At 36.1% G+C, this 17,739-nt stretch overlaps 1 protein-coding gene across 7 annotated transcripts in view; it reads right to left on the bottom strand.

Annotated features, from left to right (window-relative positions):
- MYO16 (myosin XVI) overlaps nt 1–17,739 on the bottom strand; it is a 773,187-nt gene that overhangs the window by 234,483 nt on the left and 520,965 nt on the right. The window lies entirely within an intron of this gene.

The following is a 17,739-nucleotide window of genomic DNA, read 5'->3' as shown; positions in this document are numbered from 1 at the left end:
AAATGCTCAGAAAATTTTAGGGAGATTTCACCAGACATTAAAGGAGTATATGATCTTCATTTAGTACAAACTGTTTTAGAGAAAAAAAGAGAGAGAGAGAGAAGAAGAAACGAGAAAGCTACCTAACTTTAACGTTAATTTGATAGCAAATGATTATGCAAGAAGAAAAAAAGAATCTCATCTCACTAATGAAAATAAGTGCAAACATAAATAAAGACAAGAACATGGAATCTAGTACCTCAGGAGCAAACAGGGTTTACACTATAAATGAAGAATGATTCAACATCAAAAAATAAACATCGATGCAATTTGTCATATGAGAAAAGAAAAGAAGGGAATTGCTACAGTCTTCCTCATAAATAAAGAAAAATGTTAGAAAAAATTTGTATCCATCCATGATCAAAAGAAAACACTAGGCAGAGGTTTTTTTATTGGAATTCTAAGTAAATATAGTTTTTAATACAAATATTTATATGTAGTGCCATTAATTTGGAAACTAAACAATAAGATCAATTATCATCACAAATTTTCCACATGTATTGGCAGTGCTAGCCAATGCAATAAAATAAGAAGAAGTAAGATACGTAAAGAAAAAAAGGATAATTATGATGATTTACATAAGAAAATACTAAGCCATTTCACAGGAAATTTATTAGAACTAATAAGAAAAGTCAGCAGGATTTCTAGATATAAGATCAACATAAGAAACTCAAGGTTGAGTCTTCCAGTAAATTAATATGTAAAATAGAACTCATTATAGCAATACACAGAAAAGAGATTCACAGAAAAAGAGATAAAGGTGTGCAAGAAACTGATGGGAAAAAATCAAACATTATTTAAGGAATACAATAATAAACGTTAAAACATATATCATATTTGTGGAAGAAAACAATCAATAGCCTAAAAGGTATGCTTTTTCTCATATTAACCTATAAATGTAGGGCCGGGCGCGGTGGCTCAAGCCTGTAATCCCAGCACTTTGGGAGGCCGAGGCGGGTGGATCACGAGGTCAAGAGATGGAGACCATCCTGGTCAACATGGTGAAACCCCATGTCTACTAAAAATACAAAAAATTAGCTGGGCATGGTGGCGCATGCCTGTAATCCCAGCTACTTAGGAGGCTGAGGCAGGAGAATTCCCTGAACCCAGGAGGCGGAGGTTGCAGTGAGCCGAGATCGTGTCATTGCACTCCAGCCTGGGTAACAAGAGTGAAACTCAGTCTCAGAAAAAAAAAAAAATCTATAAATGTATTTCTAGTCAACATCTCAGAAGAATTATTTTATGGATAGAGTCAAACTGATTATAAAATTAATATGTAAAAATAAAGACCCCAACATAACCATAACACTTAAGAAAAATAGAACCTATGAGAAGTAATTAAAGCAATATATCATTGATGCAGTTTTAGTAAAAGAGATTCAAAATCTAGAGAGGAAGAAAGAAACATTGCTAATAAACAGGGAAGGGATCATCAAATATTCAACTAAAAATAACAACTTTATCAATTCCTTACATATGCAGTAATTTTCTTGCTGTGCTGAAAATCTAAAGGCTTCAAAAAAAATGTGAGATGACCTCGTGGTAGGAACAGAATGTCTATGATAAGGCTAAAGCTGGAACATGGGATATGATTGCATAAATCCCAACGAACATCCGTGGGCATGTGCCAGGGTACAGGGCACAATTTGCCTCTCCAGAAGATGTCGACTTCGCTTACAATAAAAAAAAATGCAAATGATCGCTCTCCTTGCAATTCTGCCACTAAATATATACCTCAGGGAAAATTCTAAACATCTATCTCAAGAGACAAGTATGAGGATACAGTGCTGATCGTGGCTAAGAAAAAAAATGGAAGTAGACTTCAGTGTCCATCAGTAGTGAAATAGATGAGTATGCTGAGATTTCTCCATCCACAGGTAGGGCAGCAGTTAGAAAGAATAAACTAGGTCTTGAGGTATCAATACAGTTAAATTTCAAAGACCATATGAAGTTAGCAAAGGAAGCAGAGAATAAAATATATTGTAGGATAGCATTTCTGTAATTCTTACTTACTCACAAGTTTATTTATTTATTATGAAAAACCAGTGACTAGAGAGATTTAAAAATTGTGGAAGATTACATGTATTTGATACTATTGTCGTCTCTGGGGAGGGAAGGAGAAGAATGTATCTATATATAAAAAAACAAAAGCAACCTTGGCTTTTAGTTGTAATCCCCTATGTCATTTATGATAACAAAAATCTGAGTCAAAAGTTGAAAAATATTAGTAGATCAATGGGTGGTTTGCCTATATTCCTTTTGTACTCTTCTTGATTACTGAATTTTTCCCAAAAATTATAACATAAAAGATGTTTTTATGCATTAAATGGAAGAAGAAAAATCAGGATAAGCCTATTTTTATTTTCTCACAAATGCCCAGGAAGTGTTATTTTTTATAAGCCATTTGAAAATTATAAACATAAATGCATTTATTATTAATTACTTTCATTATAATTGAGAAAGTTATGCATAAAATATATTTTACACCAACACTCAATTAATAATAAATGGATTGTCTAGATTTGGGGATTCTTATCTTTCTTACACATATCTTTTTGGTTTGTAATTGTCACCAAAGAGTTTGAATCTTGACAAGCATTTCAATAAGATGATTAATATAGGGGGAAAAGTGGAAACATACATTAAAAACATTTGGTTTTAATCAGGTTCATTTACTTGTGTTCAATCCCTGCTTCAGAAACAAGTTTCAATTTTTTTTCCCAGTTTTTGTTCCTGTTAAATGAGAACAGATTATATCTCTTGTGCTTTTCCAAATTGTTTTTTTTTTTTTTTTTTTTTTTTTTTTGAGACAGTCTCACTCTGTCACCCGGCGCCAGGCTGGAGTGCAGTGGCATGATCTCGGCTCATTGCAACCTCCACCTTCCGGGTTCAAGCAATGCTCCTGCCTCAGCCTCCCAAGTAGCTGGGACTATGGGCATGTGCCACCATGCCCAGCTATTTTTGTATTTTTTTAGTAGAGATGGGTTTTCACCATGTTGGCCAGGATGGTCTCAATCTCTTGACCTGATGATTCACCCACCTTGGTCTCCCAAAGTGCTGGGATTACAGGCATGAGCCACCGCGCCCGGCCCCTTTTCCAAATGTTTAACAGCAATTGATAAAATATAGATTACATCAGAGAGAAAGAGAGAGGGATAAAATTTCACTTAGGAGGTGTTAAATACGTCATATGGTCAGATGTTTTCCTGGGAACATTAATTTCCAATGTTATTATCAAAAAATTAAAAAGTATAATTTCTAGAAGTTTTCTAATTACTCTGCAGATTCTAGACATTTTCTTATTACTCTGCTTTTCTGTCACCTAGTCTACCATTTAGATTAAGTTTCTTAACTTATTTCACATTCAGAAAATGAGAAACATTGCTTATTCTCTCTCACCATAATTCCTGGAATGTTAAGGGCAATTCTTTGTGGGTTGACAAAAAATACTTAATTTTAATATTTCTCTGCTTTGTAATGAAAAGCCACTGATCCCACCTCACTCTATACTACTAAGAATCACTATAGATCATCTAGTTAATGACATGGATAGTCTCAAAGGGCAGAAAACACTTAAATGTGAAATTAGACGATGCTTATTATACAAGTTCCATTTCACATGGAGGATCGAAGGCACATACATTCTAAAAAATCATATTGCTTATTTTCATTAAAATATTTCCCAACCACCTGCCTCAAAAAGGAGGGTGTACTCTCCACTTTAGGCTTCTGGTGGAGGGAATAATGTCAAGCCCTCATCTAAAGCAAAGGAGACATGTTTGTAAGGAAGCATGGCTGAGAAAATGAAGTGTTTACACCCTTCTGATATTTTCCAAAATGGAAAATTCCCTCATCAAACTGAGATGCTCCCAATGGCTGCATCCCTTAAAAGAGATTAATCTTCAAAGTTTTAACTCAAGGATTTAACCTGCCCAAGTTGACTTCAATTACTTGCAATATATTCATGCTTTATAAGAACAATTAATTGCTAGTATGGCTACATTCCAGTCCTTTTAAAAAGTCAGAAATTGCATCTGATTTAAAAAAAAAAAACACCTCTTTGTTGAATTATTTGAGAATAAAATATTCACAAGCATATGCACACAGAGACACATGCATTGATATACACACCGGACTGGATTTTGGGACCTGTGCATACAGGAAAACATGAGACAATGATGAATCCCTGAAGACCACAATTGTGGCATTTTTTAATTAAAAAAATAGCATCCCAAAGCTTAAAGCATATTAATATATTGCCAACTGAAATCATACTTAGCAAGCATACCAAGAGCTCCACCGTAAAGATGGGTAATCTTTTCTGCAGCAGTAATGACAACCCGCCCTGCATAGAAAGCTAATAAATAAATACCTAAGTATACCTCTAAGATTAAATTTGGAAACAGTCATAAGTTGCTAGGTAAAGTCTTCACAAGTGATCAGTGCAAATAGTACAGATGTCAACTATCCAACAGGTATTTTAATAGCTTGCCTGCAGTGCGGCAGAAAGATGTTCCCTCCTTAGCTCTATCTTCAGGCTCAGACAACATTTTATAAACAAAGCTCTGGCTTATTGTCCCTAATGACCAATATCCTTGATAAATACAGTCTTAGAGCTGAAAAACCAAATCCGGTAAAAATAATCTTACAAAATAGGTAACACGCTTAGTGTCATTTCAGTATTTCAAAAATTACGTTATTCATCTATTAGGAGGTATCTCAGAATATGTTTTTAAAATCACAAATTTTACCTAAATCACAAAAATAGAATTCTTTAATTTACAAAAAGTCAACAACAAAATTATTATACAAAAGACTTAGCGTTAAAAGTATTCAGGAACTACAGGAGACTGAACAACATTGAGAATATTAATTCAAAATGTATTAATTTTCTAATCAATAAACTGAAAAGTTATAGCCAAATTATATGGATTTTGGGGGGAGAAGAAACAATGAATCCCTAGAAGTTGTATGGAAAACTGTGCATGTGTGTATGTGTGTGTGTGTGTGTGTGTGTGTGTGTGTACTTGTGTGTGTGTGACATTTGCTGAATTCCCACATTAGACTTTGGCCTAGAAGAGGCTGAGATACACTATAAAATTTTATAAGTATATTAAGTGCTACCTGATTGCATCAATCAGAGACATATAAAATCATAGAAAATTCTACTATCACTTAATATCAACAGCAAAATATATTCTCTTATATTTGAAATCCGTGGATACCCGAAAAGCACATTACTATACACCAATACATATTCAAAACTAATAGCATACAAACTGAATCCTTAGCAGAACAAAACCAAAGTGTACAATTAGGAAATGAGAATGTAAGCCAATTTAACTTAATCCCCTTAAACCAATTAATTCACCTCACTTTCACAGCATCAAGGTAAAGAGCAGCCTTTTCTGTCATTCGGTTACACAGTCTCCAGACCAAACATGGATTATCCAAAATGCCACTGGGAGCTGTTTTTTTTTTAAAAACCAGCCTGCACAATTCTTCAAAGCTATAATTATTTTTTCTCAATAGGAAATATTTTTCCCTCTAATTAAGTAAAGATAACAAGTCTCACCTAATGAAGAAGTACAATTTTTCTGAAGAATATTAAATTGCTTGTTACAATCTTATTAGTGCAGATTCTCTATGTTCATTTAGACACTAACATTCTCTTAAGTGTTGTCAGATGCTAGGGATAAATGTACTCAATACACTGATATCACCTTCAATTTACATCCTGCTGGATGTGTCCTTTTCTCTCGTTTCTGAGTGGAGTCATTCGTTTTGAGCCGTGGGAAGCTGTGATCCACTGTCAATATTACCGGTTCTACACATCACCCCAGCTGGACTTGGGGACATGGGGGCAATGTTGTGAATGTGTTGATGGAAAATCCTTCTGGATCTCTAGAAAATCTCACATTAGCTTAAAAATCATTTCCCTTATTATCAAAATACGTAAATTTAGAAATGTGGTAAGATGCAAAAAGTATCCTGCAGATGATTTCAGGAATTAAATCCCTGGATTAACATGTGAATTAAACAAATAAGAGAAAATGACTTCCACCTCACTTTAGAACATTCTTTTTCATAGTTATAGGATCTGTTCAATACTTCCTTCTGTTATTTAAATTTATCACATAGTTATACTAAGAGATTTAATAGCAAAGAGGAGATACAGTAGTTTGAGAAATTTCACAAGTGCTATATTGTCAAAAGCCTTTTTTAAATTTCCTCCAAAATCAACTTCAACTTGTGAAACAAAATACTAAGACTCCGGACAGTTACTGGAATAGGAGCCCCCCGCTTCCCAGGAAGAATATTGCCACTTTTAAACTCAAAGCCTTGAGCCTTCATTCCTGTTTCATTCATTCATTCTCCAAGCTGTTCCCAGAGGCTCCACAGGGTCCCCATCTCTAAAGAGCACCTGTTCCCTGTTTCCAATACCTCCCCCACCTCAGCATGCAGTTCCTTAGTTCAGTCACTGCGTGGTCCCCTGTCCACTGGCAGGACCTTGTGTCATTCCATTTTTCTAAAAAACAAACAAACAAACAAACAAAAAACCCTTACCCTTTAGGAAGTACCACTGTTTTACAAACATGTCAGACCTCTGCCCTAAGAGAAAGAGTGGCAGCTGAGCCACACAAATCGATGATCCTTGCTTGCCACAAGGCAAACCCAAGCAAAACACCAAAAATGACACCCCTATCTCTAACAGTGCTCTGTGAATCCTGATACTTCTATTCCAAAACACAACATATCTCCTTTACTACTCTGTGAAACAAAAAGATCGCAAGTGAAATGTAAAAGGAAGACTAGGCTTTATCTTGGATGTCCACCATGCGAGTCATCTACATTTTTTTCTACAGCTCTCCCCTCCCCATAAATAAACTAATATAAACTAACATGCTGTCTTACCAGCCACAGCTACCATCACACATATATATATATATACACACACACACACACACACACACACATATATACATACACACACATACATGTATATATATGTGAATGTGTGTGTGTATATATATATGTATGTATGTATGTATGTGCATATTTTGAGACCGGTGTGTCTCCCAGGCTGAATGAAGTACAGTGATACAATCATGACTCACTGTAGCCTCGCTGTCCTGTGCTGAAACAATTCTCCCACCTCAGCCTCCCAAGTAGCTGGGACCACAGGTATGTGCCACCACACCTGGCTAAATTTTTGTATTTTGTGGTGGGGTGGGGTTTTTGTATTTTGTGGTAGGGAGATGTTTCCCAGCATGATTTCAAACAACTAAGTAATCCACCTCCCTCAGCCTTCCAAACTGCTGGGATTACAGGGGTGAGCCACAGCCTAGCCCCATCATTCTTACTATTACAGCAACCATTCCCACTGTGTCAGAAACTCTAATGACAACTGAATATGCACCGCCTCATTAACCTTCAAATAACCCTGAAAAACAAACAAGGTCTTGCAACCTGGCTGTCAAAGAAACAGGCTTGGATAACCAAATAACTAACTCATGAAAAATGAATGCAAGCAATCATGATTTTCTAAATGTTTAAGTTTAGGTCAACTAAAATACTGTTAGAATGTAATATAAGAATTCATAAGAAACTGAAGGCTGCTCTGTGAAAATATAATCTCCATATGTATGTTAGAAACTCAACTTATTTAATATATTAATACACAGAATAATATTATCAATAATAATATCGTTGTTCAATTGTGCTGTTCAAAAAAAGTGGATTTCATATCATGTTGACAGAAATGAATGAATAAAAGAATAACACTCTACGGGATTACTGTGGACTAGATAGATGGATAGATAATTACACATATACAGACATCTGTAAATTATGTATATATAATACACACACACACACACACACACACACACACATGCACCATTTTATTCAGAACTTATGTTGAAATCAATGATAGGTTTTGGTGCTCGAAGACATTTGGAGAAATATCCAAAGTTTCTACAACCCTGTACATGCCCAAACTTCTATTTGCTTGCAAAACTCTGAAGAAGAATTCAAATGAGAGGAAAAAAACAATAATTTTAAATGTAACATTGCTAATTTAATCTTGGGGATATACATGCTACATTATAAAATAGGTCCAATTTTAGGCATTGCAAAAATTATTGATCTTTTGTTAAAAACAGTTATTCTTCATTGTACTTTAGTACCTCCAATCATACATCTCATTTCAGAATCACAGATGATAACATTTATAAAAATTAAATACAGTCTATAGGGTGGTCTTTGTTTATAGAAAGTGAGCAACTGGAGTGTATATAACTCCGCAAGGCACTTTCTCATTGTCTAGCCCCTCTCTACCTTCAACCCCAAGAAATCATAAAAGGCACACTTGGGAAAGTGCGGGGCTTCAACCTATTTGCCAGGTGAACCTGAGTCTAAGGGACTTCCCCGGACCATGGAAGGACGTAGGAAACAAGCACCACATGCGTGGACGCATTTCCCATGTCTTGAGGACTGCAGGGAAAGGGCTCCTAGTGATGAGAATTTATGAGGATTTGAAAAGGAAGAGTCAGTGATAGCCAGTTTTGTGGTCAGGAAAGCCTTAAGATGTCAATGAAACAGAACAAAGGCCTCAGAAAGAATGCCACACAACTACAACCATCTGATCTTTGACAAACTGACAAAAACAAGCAATGGGAAAAGGATTACCTATTTAATATATGGTGTTGGGAAAACTGGCTAGCCATGTGCAGAAAGCTGAAACTGGACCCCTTCCTTATACTTCATATAAAAATTAACTCTAGATGGATTAACGATTTAAACATGGGCCCTAACACCATAAAAACTCTAGAAGAAAACCTAGGCAATACCATTCTGGACATAGGTATGGACAAGGACTTCATGACTGACTAAAATACCAAAAGCAATGGCAATAAAAGCCAAGATAGACAAATGAGATCTAATTAAACTAAAGAGCTTCTGCACAGCAAAAGAAACTATAAATAGAGTGAACTGGCAACCAACAGAATGGGAAAAAAAAATTGCAATCTACCCATCTACAAATGAAAAGAAAGCTCAACATCACTGGTCATTAGAGAAACGCAAATCAAAACCACATTAAGATACCATCTCACACCAGTTAGAATGGTGATCATTAAAAAATCAGGAGACAACAGATGCTGGAGAGGATGTGGAGAAACAGGAACACTTTTATACTGTTGGTGGGAGTGTAAATTAGTTCAACCATTGTGGAAAACAGTGTGGAGATTCCTCAAGGATCTAGAAATAGAAATACCATTTGACCCAGCAATCCCATTACTGGCTATATACCCAAAGGATTATAAATCATTCTATTATAAAGACACATGCACACATATGTTTATTGCAGCACTGTTCAGAATAGCAAAGACTTGGAACCAACCCAAATGCCCATCAATGATAGAGTGGATAAAGAAAATGTGGCACATATACACCATAGAATATGTGTATGCAGCCATAAAAAAAGATGAGTTCATGTCTTTTGCAGGGACATGGATAAAGCTGGAAACCATGATTGTCAGCAATCTGACACAAGAACAGAAAACCAAACACCACATGTTCTCACTCATAAGTGGGTGTTGAACAATGAGAACACATGGACATAGGGAGGGGAATATCACACACTGGGGCCTGGGGGACAAGAGGCTAGGGGAGAAATGGCAGTGGGTGGGGGGATTGGGGAGGGATAGCATTAGGAGAAATCCTAATGTAGATGACAGGGTGAGGGATGCAGCAAGCCACCACCATGGCACGTGTATACCTATGAAACAAACCTGCACGATCTGCACATGTACCCCAGAACTTAAAGTATACTAAATAAATTTTTAAAAATAAAAATAAAATGGTGAATTTTATGTTAAAAAAAAAGATGCCAATTGGCAAGTCGAGAAATTCCTCATCTCCTTCTTCCTGTTCTCATTTTCCTTCCACACTGGGGTACAGCAGCCTGCCTCATACCCTTCCCGGGAAGCTAACAGCTGTCTCCACAGACCTCACCTGTAGAGAGGGAGGGGACCTCTTCCCTTTGAACAGACGTCATTTCTGCTCCAATGCTGGCTACTTTGGTATTAGACAGTCCATAGAACTGCTATTTATTTAAAAATGAGCAGAAATGTCTTGGGACCTGATTAAGTTTTATCTCAGAGTCACAAAAATATTACTCCCATTGAATAAATTTTAAAGGGAGGTGGGACATCAGAAAATACGTTTTCATTATACCACAAGTCATACTTTTTAAATAGAGTTACACCAAAATAAGAGAGAATAGTTCCATATAATGTTTAATTTGGTTACAATAAAATAAGTAAGCATAAGTCCACTCAGTTTGAAAAGTTGTAAACAATTCTACTCATAATGCGGACTACCATAAAACAGATACATTTCTTGTAGCCACCATAATATAATGCGCCTTTTCAGATAAAGATAATTTTAGCGTGTTCCCCTAGCTATCTGGTTCAAAGGTTTGCAATTTTCGTAAGGAAAAGAATGCAAATACTCAACGAAAGCCTTTCAGTATTACATTAGAAACAGCCAGCTAGTATCACAAAATAGAACAGGGTTTCTTCAATAATGAGGCAAAATAGACCATGAAAGGGTAGAAATATTAAGGAAATTCTATACCACATCCTCTCTATCTCACCAGGTAGGTTCTTACGATGATGTTCTAAATCACACTGGTGAAACCCTGGATAGAAACCTATTTGGAGCTATAGAAAAACTGCTTTAACAAGCTGCAGTTCTCAATGGGATTGCTGTAGCTGGGCAGAGAGGTGACTGAGCTCATTCGGGAAGCCATCTGACGCTGCTATTTGCCGCTCACATGTGCTAACACTGTAGAAGAACCCCTGGCACCCTCACAATTCCTAAATAGAATGGGCAAGAGCATGGCTTTGGTCTGAGTGGGATTCATGAAACACCCAAGGGGAGGTGATGCTCCTTGGAGAGAATGACTGTGTCTGGAAAGAGAGGTCAACTCACTTTTGGAAAGTGGACCATGAGGAGAATGGAATGAAAGATCCCTGTCGGCCATGCCCGTCAGTGGGTGCCAGGTTTCTACATGTGAAATTATGGGAATCTATGTACGGGCTCTCCTAATGGTTTTAACAAGGACTTTGTTTATACCTACAACGGTCATTGGGTGTCAGCTGACAAGTCACAGAGGTGTTGGGACCAAACAATCTAGAAAAGTCAAAACAAACTTAACAACTTTATTAGTTTTTCTTTAGAAATAATATATATATATATATTTTTTTTGCCAGTCAGTTTGAGCTTATGAGGTTGCTCGGGTTAGCCTTGAACTCATGACCTCGCCTTCGCAAGCGCCACAACCTCCGGTGGGAGCCACTTTGGACCCTGTCTTTAGAAATAATTTGATGTAACTTAAGATTATATTTTAATTGCTAAATAGGATCAATTTAACATGAAATGATGGTAAGTTATGAATAAACTACATGGGTCTTCCAAATGCCTAGTGGCCAGGCAAGTTCAGATCTATGCTCTTGAAAACACTAGGAAAAAAATTTCTAAAAAACCGGACCCACTCAGAATGGGAGTCTCAAAGCCTACATGCCTCTGTGTGTTAGACTGTCCCTCAGTCTTTCGAGTTTGTGGACACACATGTGTTCGGTGGAGATGCTCATTTAGTCTCGAGGTTTTCTTACAGGAAAAGGAAGCCCTTTAGTTGTGAGTCTCTTGGCCTGTGGAAGACTGACTTATTCCCCTAGAGGCTAGGAGGAAGCCCGGACAAGTTCAGCTCTGGGCAGTCTTCCTGGGCTGGCAAACAGCATATCATGGCCTCTGCTCCTCCAAGCTCTAAGAGGGCGCCAGCCACTTCAGGGCTTACTGGGAACTGGTGGGCATACCCATCTGAGCCTGGGGCGCAGTGGGCAGAAGCAACTGGTTCAGCATGTAAATGGCATCTTCTCACATCTGCTGTGCCATTCATTAAATTGCTATTTTGACTCCCAAATGCCTTACTCCATTGTATTTTTTTTTTGAGACAAGGTCTCACTCTGTTGCCCAGGCTGTAGTGCAGTGGTGCGATATTGGCTCATTGTCACCTCCACCTCCCGGGTTCAAGCAATTCTCCTGCCTTAGCCTCCCAAGTAGCTGGGACTACAGGCATGTACCACTACATCTGGCTAATTTTTTCTATTTTTAGTAGAGATGGGGTTTTGCCATGTTGGCAACGCCGCTCTTGAACTCCTGATCTCAAGTGTTCTACCCCATTGGTCTCCCAAAGGGCTAGGATTATAGGGGTGAGCCTCTGAGTCTGGCCTGTTACCACATTGTGTTATTCTTCAATCAATTAATCAGAGATGGAAATGGGTGCTATTAGGTAATACCCCCCCTTCAAAGACCATGATAGCACTGAGAAAACTGGGGCACAAGAGCATCTGATGCCATCATAATGGCCGTGACAAGAGGTGAAGATGCAATGACGAGAGCACAGGTGCCGCTGGAGGGGGCTGACGATGTGTCTGTGTGCCGGAGATCCAGTGAGGTTGACTGAGTGAAACTCTGCCTGCAGCACTGGAGACTGTAAACATGAGTTTTATAATAATGACATTCTTATACCAATTTAAATGATATACAATATCCTTCATTTTAGAAGTTATAGAATTCTTGTTAAGAAAAAGAAACACCTCTGAAAATGGTTAAAATATTAAGCCTCTGGTTTTAAGTGAGTTTCTCCCGAGGAAGTGCATTGGAAGGGGCGTGAGAAGGCAGACTGTGGTCACAATTGTGAACTGTGTTTCACATTTTCCCAGAGTCACTGTTGTAACCATAAAATGTGTCGTTTTCAGCTATTTAACAGAATTTCTTCCCAAGGTAATTTATACGTACCTGCTTGGTGAACAACAAAGTTTTAAGCAGATATAGGGCATTATATTATTGTTGTTTTGTTTTTATTACTGTTATTATTATTTTAACTGTTTGGACCAGATCGTTTTCAGCTAAGCCTAATAAATAAAGTTTCAGTGTTTCAATATTTAAAGCACCACTAAGCGTGGCCCTCAGTGGTTCCCAGCCTGAGGGCTTCAGGCCACGCACTACAGAAGTCAGGCTCCCCGAGCGCAGCACCTCAGCAGGCAGCCACACCTTCATCTTAGAGACTGGGTTCTGATCCGGCAAACTGGCCAGTGCTTCTGCTCATTTCAATTAATCCCATCAACCTCACCTGCACAACACCCAGGGTATTTGTTTAGAAGCAACACCTATCCAGGTGGAGAAAGTAGAATTATTTTAATATGCTATGTGATTAACATTGCACTTGTTTTACTGTAATCCAAGAAATGAATCCATCATGCAATAAACAGACATTTCACCTGCTTCAATTTCACTCATTTTCCCTTTATAACTTGTTAGAGTAAATTGTACTGATATTTATTCTCTCTTGCCAAATTTACAAATTTAATACACACACACACACATACACATATATAGTACACATCTGTATATTGTGTGTATGTATACATGTCTGTATGAAAAGTATATCCTTTCATAATCAGTGTATATTTACTGTATATATATACACACATGCACACATATAGTATACATCTGTATATTGTATGTGTACATGTCTGTATGAAAAGTATATCCTTTCATAATCAGTGTATATTTACTGTCTATACACACACACACACACACATATAGTATACATCAGTATATTGTCTATATGTATACATGTCTGTATGAAAAGTATATCCTTTCATAATCAGTGTATATTTACTGTCTATACACACACACACACACACACACACATATAGTATGTATCTGTATACTGTATGTATGTATACATGTCTGTATGAAAAGTATATCCTTTCATAATCAGTGTATATTTACTGTCTATACACACACACACACATATAGTATATATCTGTATACTGTATGTATGTATACATGTCTGTATGAAAAGTATATCCTTTCATAATCAGTGTATATTTACTGTCTATACACACACACACACACACATACATAGTAAACATCTGTATATTGTATGTATGTATACATGTCTGTATGAAAAGTATATCCTATCATAATCAGTGTATATTTACTGTCTATACCCACACACACACACACATATAGTACACATCTGTATACTGCATGTATGTATACATGTCTGTATGAAAAGTATATCCTTTCATAATCAGTGTATATTTACTGTCTATACACACACACACACACACATACATAGTAAACATCTGTATATTGTATGTATGTATACATGTCTGTATGAAAAGTATATCCTATCATAATCAGTGTATATTTACTGTCTATACGCACATGCACACACACACATGTATAGTACACATCTGTATATTGTATGTATGTATACATGTCTGTATGAAAAGTATATCCTATCATAATCAGTGTATATTTACTGTCTATACGCACATGCACACACACACACACATATATAGTATACAACTGTATATTGTATGTATGTATACATGTCTGTATGAAAAGTATATCCTTTCATAATCAGTGTATATTTACTGTCTATATATATATACACACACACACATATATATAGTACACATCTGTATATTGTATGTATGTATACATGTCTGCATGAAAAGTATATCCTTTCATAATCAGTGTGTATCACACACATATATAGTACACATCTGTATATTGTATGTATGTATACATGTCTGCATGAAAAGTATATCCTTTCATAATCAGTGTATATTTACTGTCTATATATACACACACACACACACATATAGTATACATCTGTATATTGTATGTATGTATACATGTCTGTATGAAAAGTATATCCTATCATAATCAGTGTATATTTACTGTCTTTATATACATGCACACACACACACACACACATATAGTACACATCTGTATACTGTATGTATGTATACATGTCTGTATAAAAATTATATCCTTTCATAATCAGTGTATATTTACTGTCTATATATACACACACACACACATATAGTACACATCTGTATACTGTATGTATGTATACATGTCTGTATAAAAATTATATCCTTTCATAATCAGTGTATATTTACTGTCTATATATACACACACACACACATATAGTACACATCTGTATACTGTATGTATGTATACATGTCTGTATGAAAAGTATATCCTTTCATAATCAGTGTATATTTACTGTCTATATATACACACACACATATAGTACACATCTGTATACTGTATGTATGTATACATGTCTGTTTGAAAAGTATATCCTATCATAATCAGTGTATATTTACTGTCTATATACACACACATACAGACATACACACACATATACTGTGAAAAATATGTCTATCCTATCACAATCGTGCTCTACAACTTTGACCATGAGCGTATGATTTATTTGTATAGTCTTTTTTGACATGACTATAAAATTTCAAAAAAACTGGGGATTGGCAAACAGCAAGAGCCTATTCTAAGGTTATCCACATTTTTGAGACCTTTCTGTAACTTAGGAAATGGGGCTATAAATCTGCAACACCATAAGCCTTCCATGAATTTAAATGAGTTAGAAATACTGCAAATATAACCTTTTCTTGTTTTATTTGGGGATTTAAATTCAGGTTTTGGTGACCCATGGAAGAAATAGAGAAGAAAATACGGGAGTCATGACTCAAAGGAGAATACCGTCTCTTGGAAGTCAAACTTACGATATGGTGATTCGCTTCTAATTTCCCACTAATACCTGTCCTCACTCACTTGCTGTAATAAATTTTAAAAGATAAGACCATCCTCATACATTTACACATTGACACAGTGGCAATATTCCCATGAAAAGACAAATAAAGTGTTTTCCACGGTTTATGTTTGTAGTTTTTCTGTGTGTGTGTGTGTGTGTGTTTGTAGCAAAAAATGTAAACCATTCTGTATTTCCAATTATGTAAATTCAAGGCTTTGTAAGATTTAAATGTCAAATGAAAATTTTCTAAAACTTTCTATGTACAGCTGGACTTATATATTCATCATTTTTCAGTGCCAACTTCAGCAGAACTGTCGATAATTTTATACATAGTTGATTTGGTAGACTTAGCATATTACTATCATTCTGTGAATCATCTTTATACTTACAGGAAATTAACAAATTAACTGATAGCAATAAACAATAGCAAAATCAAGAGTCCTTACCATACTAAATACTAAAATATTTCTACTGAAATATGGATTATATCATAGCCACTCATCACAGACTATTGAATGCATAGGAGATGATTAATTCATCAGCTAATCAATGTTCGGTGGGATTTGAGATGTGTACATTTTAATACAAATTTCAGTATCCTCTTGTCTTTGCAACCTTCTGAGATGTCTGTATTTATTTAAGGACTTTCCCCTTAATATATATTAGTTCTAATGTTTTCCAAGAAACCTCTAAAGGCATCAGTTTTCAGGAATTTAATTTAAATTCGAGAAGTCTGTACGGATGACAAAAAGATTCTCAGGTTTCATTGGAAGGCAAGCCTGTATGTGAAGACTTGTGAATGAGATTCTGCTCTCAATTATCTGCTCAAGGTCACTACTAGTGACAAGGATAACAAGGAATTTTTCTACTCATAAGTATGTAATGCAGATATAGAATTTTTAGATGATGAAAGAGTCCTGAAAAGCTACTGTTTATTATGATTAGGGGTATGAATCAACATGATTACCATAGGGATCCTCTGTCAATTAATCCACAAAATAAGTGAAGAAATAAGACGAAGACTTACTGAGCCAAAACACATCATCAAATCGGCTCCGAAAGAGGCATGAGCTACTCAACAAATCCCAGACACCTAAAGGAAGACTGTCTTCTTCCCAGATTTACAATGTTTTTACACTTACTGATGTACAAAAGGCCATATAGACCTTCTGTCCATAAAGCATGCATTTGAATATCTATGCATAGGAGATGATAAATTCATCAGTGCAAATGGAGGGAGGGGGTTTCACTTCCTAAAGAGTGATCAATAAAACCCTTCAAGTCGGACAGCATGGTGGTTCACACCTGTAATCCCAGCACTTTGGGAGATGAGGTGCGTGGATCACGAGGTCTAGAGATCAAGACCAGCCTGGCCAACGTGGTGTAACCCTATCTCCACTAAAAATACAAAAATTAGCTGGGTGTGGTGGCACATGCCTGTAGTCTCAGTTACTCAGGCGGCTGAGGAAGGAGAATCACTTGAACCGGGAGGTGGAGGTTACAGTGAGCCGAGATCACGCCATTGCAGTCCAGCCTGGCAACACAGCGAGACTCCGTCTCAACAACAACAACAAAAACCCTTCAAGTCAAATCACCTTGTTAAAATGAAATATATTAATGATTGAATATATTTCATTGAATATATTAATAAATGAATGTAAATAATCAATAAAACCCTTCAAGTCAAATTACCTTGTTAAAATGAAATATATTAATGATCAAATATATTTCATTGAATATATTAATAAATAAATGTAAATAATCAAAAAAACCTTTGAAGTCAAATTACCTTGTTAAAATGAAATATATTAATGATTGAATATATTTCCTTGAATATATTAATAAATGAATGTAAATAATCAATAAAACCTTTGAAGTCAAATTACCTTGTTAAAATGAAATATATTAATGAAGTTTAACTCATGGGTCACCTGTAATAATGAAGCTGCTTTAGGAGTTGAGCCCTTACGTGATTTATTACAGTAACAACAACA

The sequence above is a fragment of the Callithrix jacchus genome, chromosome 1 (genome assembly GCF_049354715.1).
Source record: "Callithrix jacchus isolate 240 chromosome 1, calJac240_pri, whole genome shotgun sequence".
Classification (NCBI taxonomy): Eukaryota; Metazoa; Chordata; class Mammalia; order Primates; family Cebidae; genus Callithrix; species Callithrix jacchus.
This window is presented reverse-complemented; position numbering and strand designations above follow the sequence as displayed.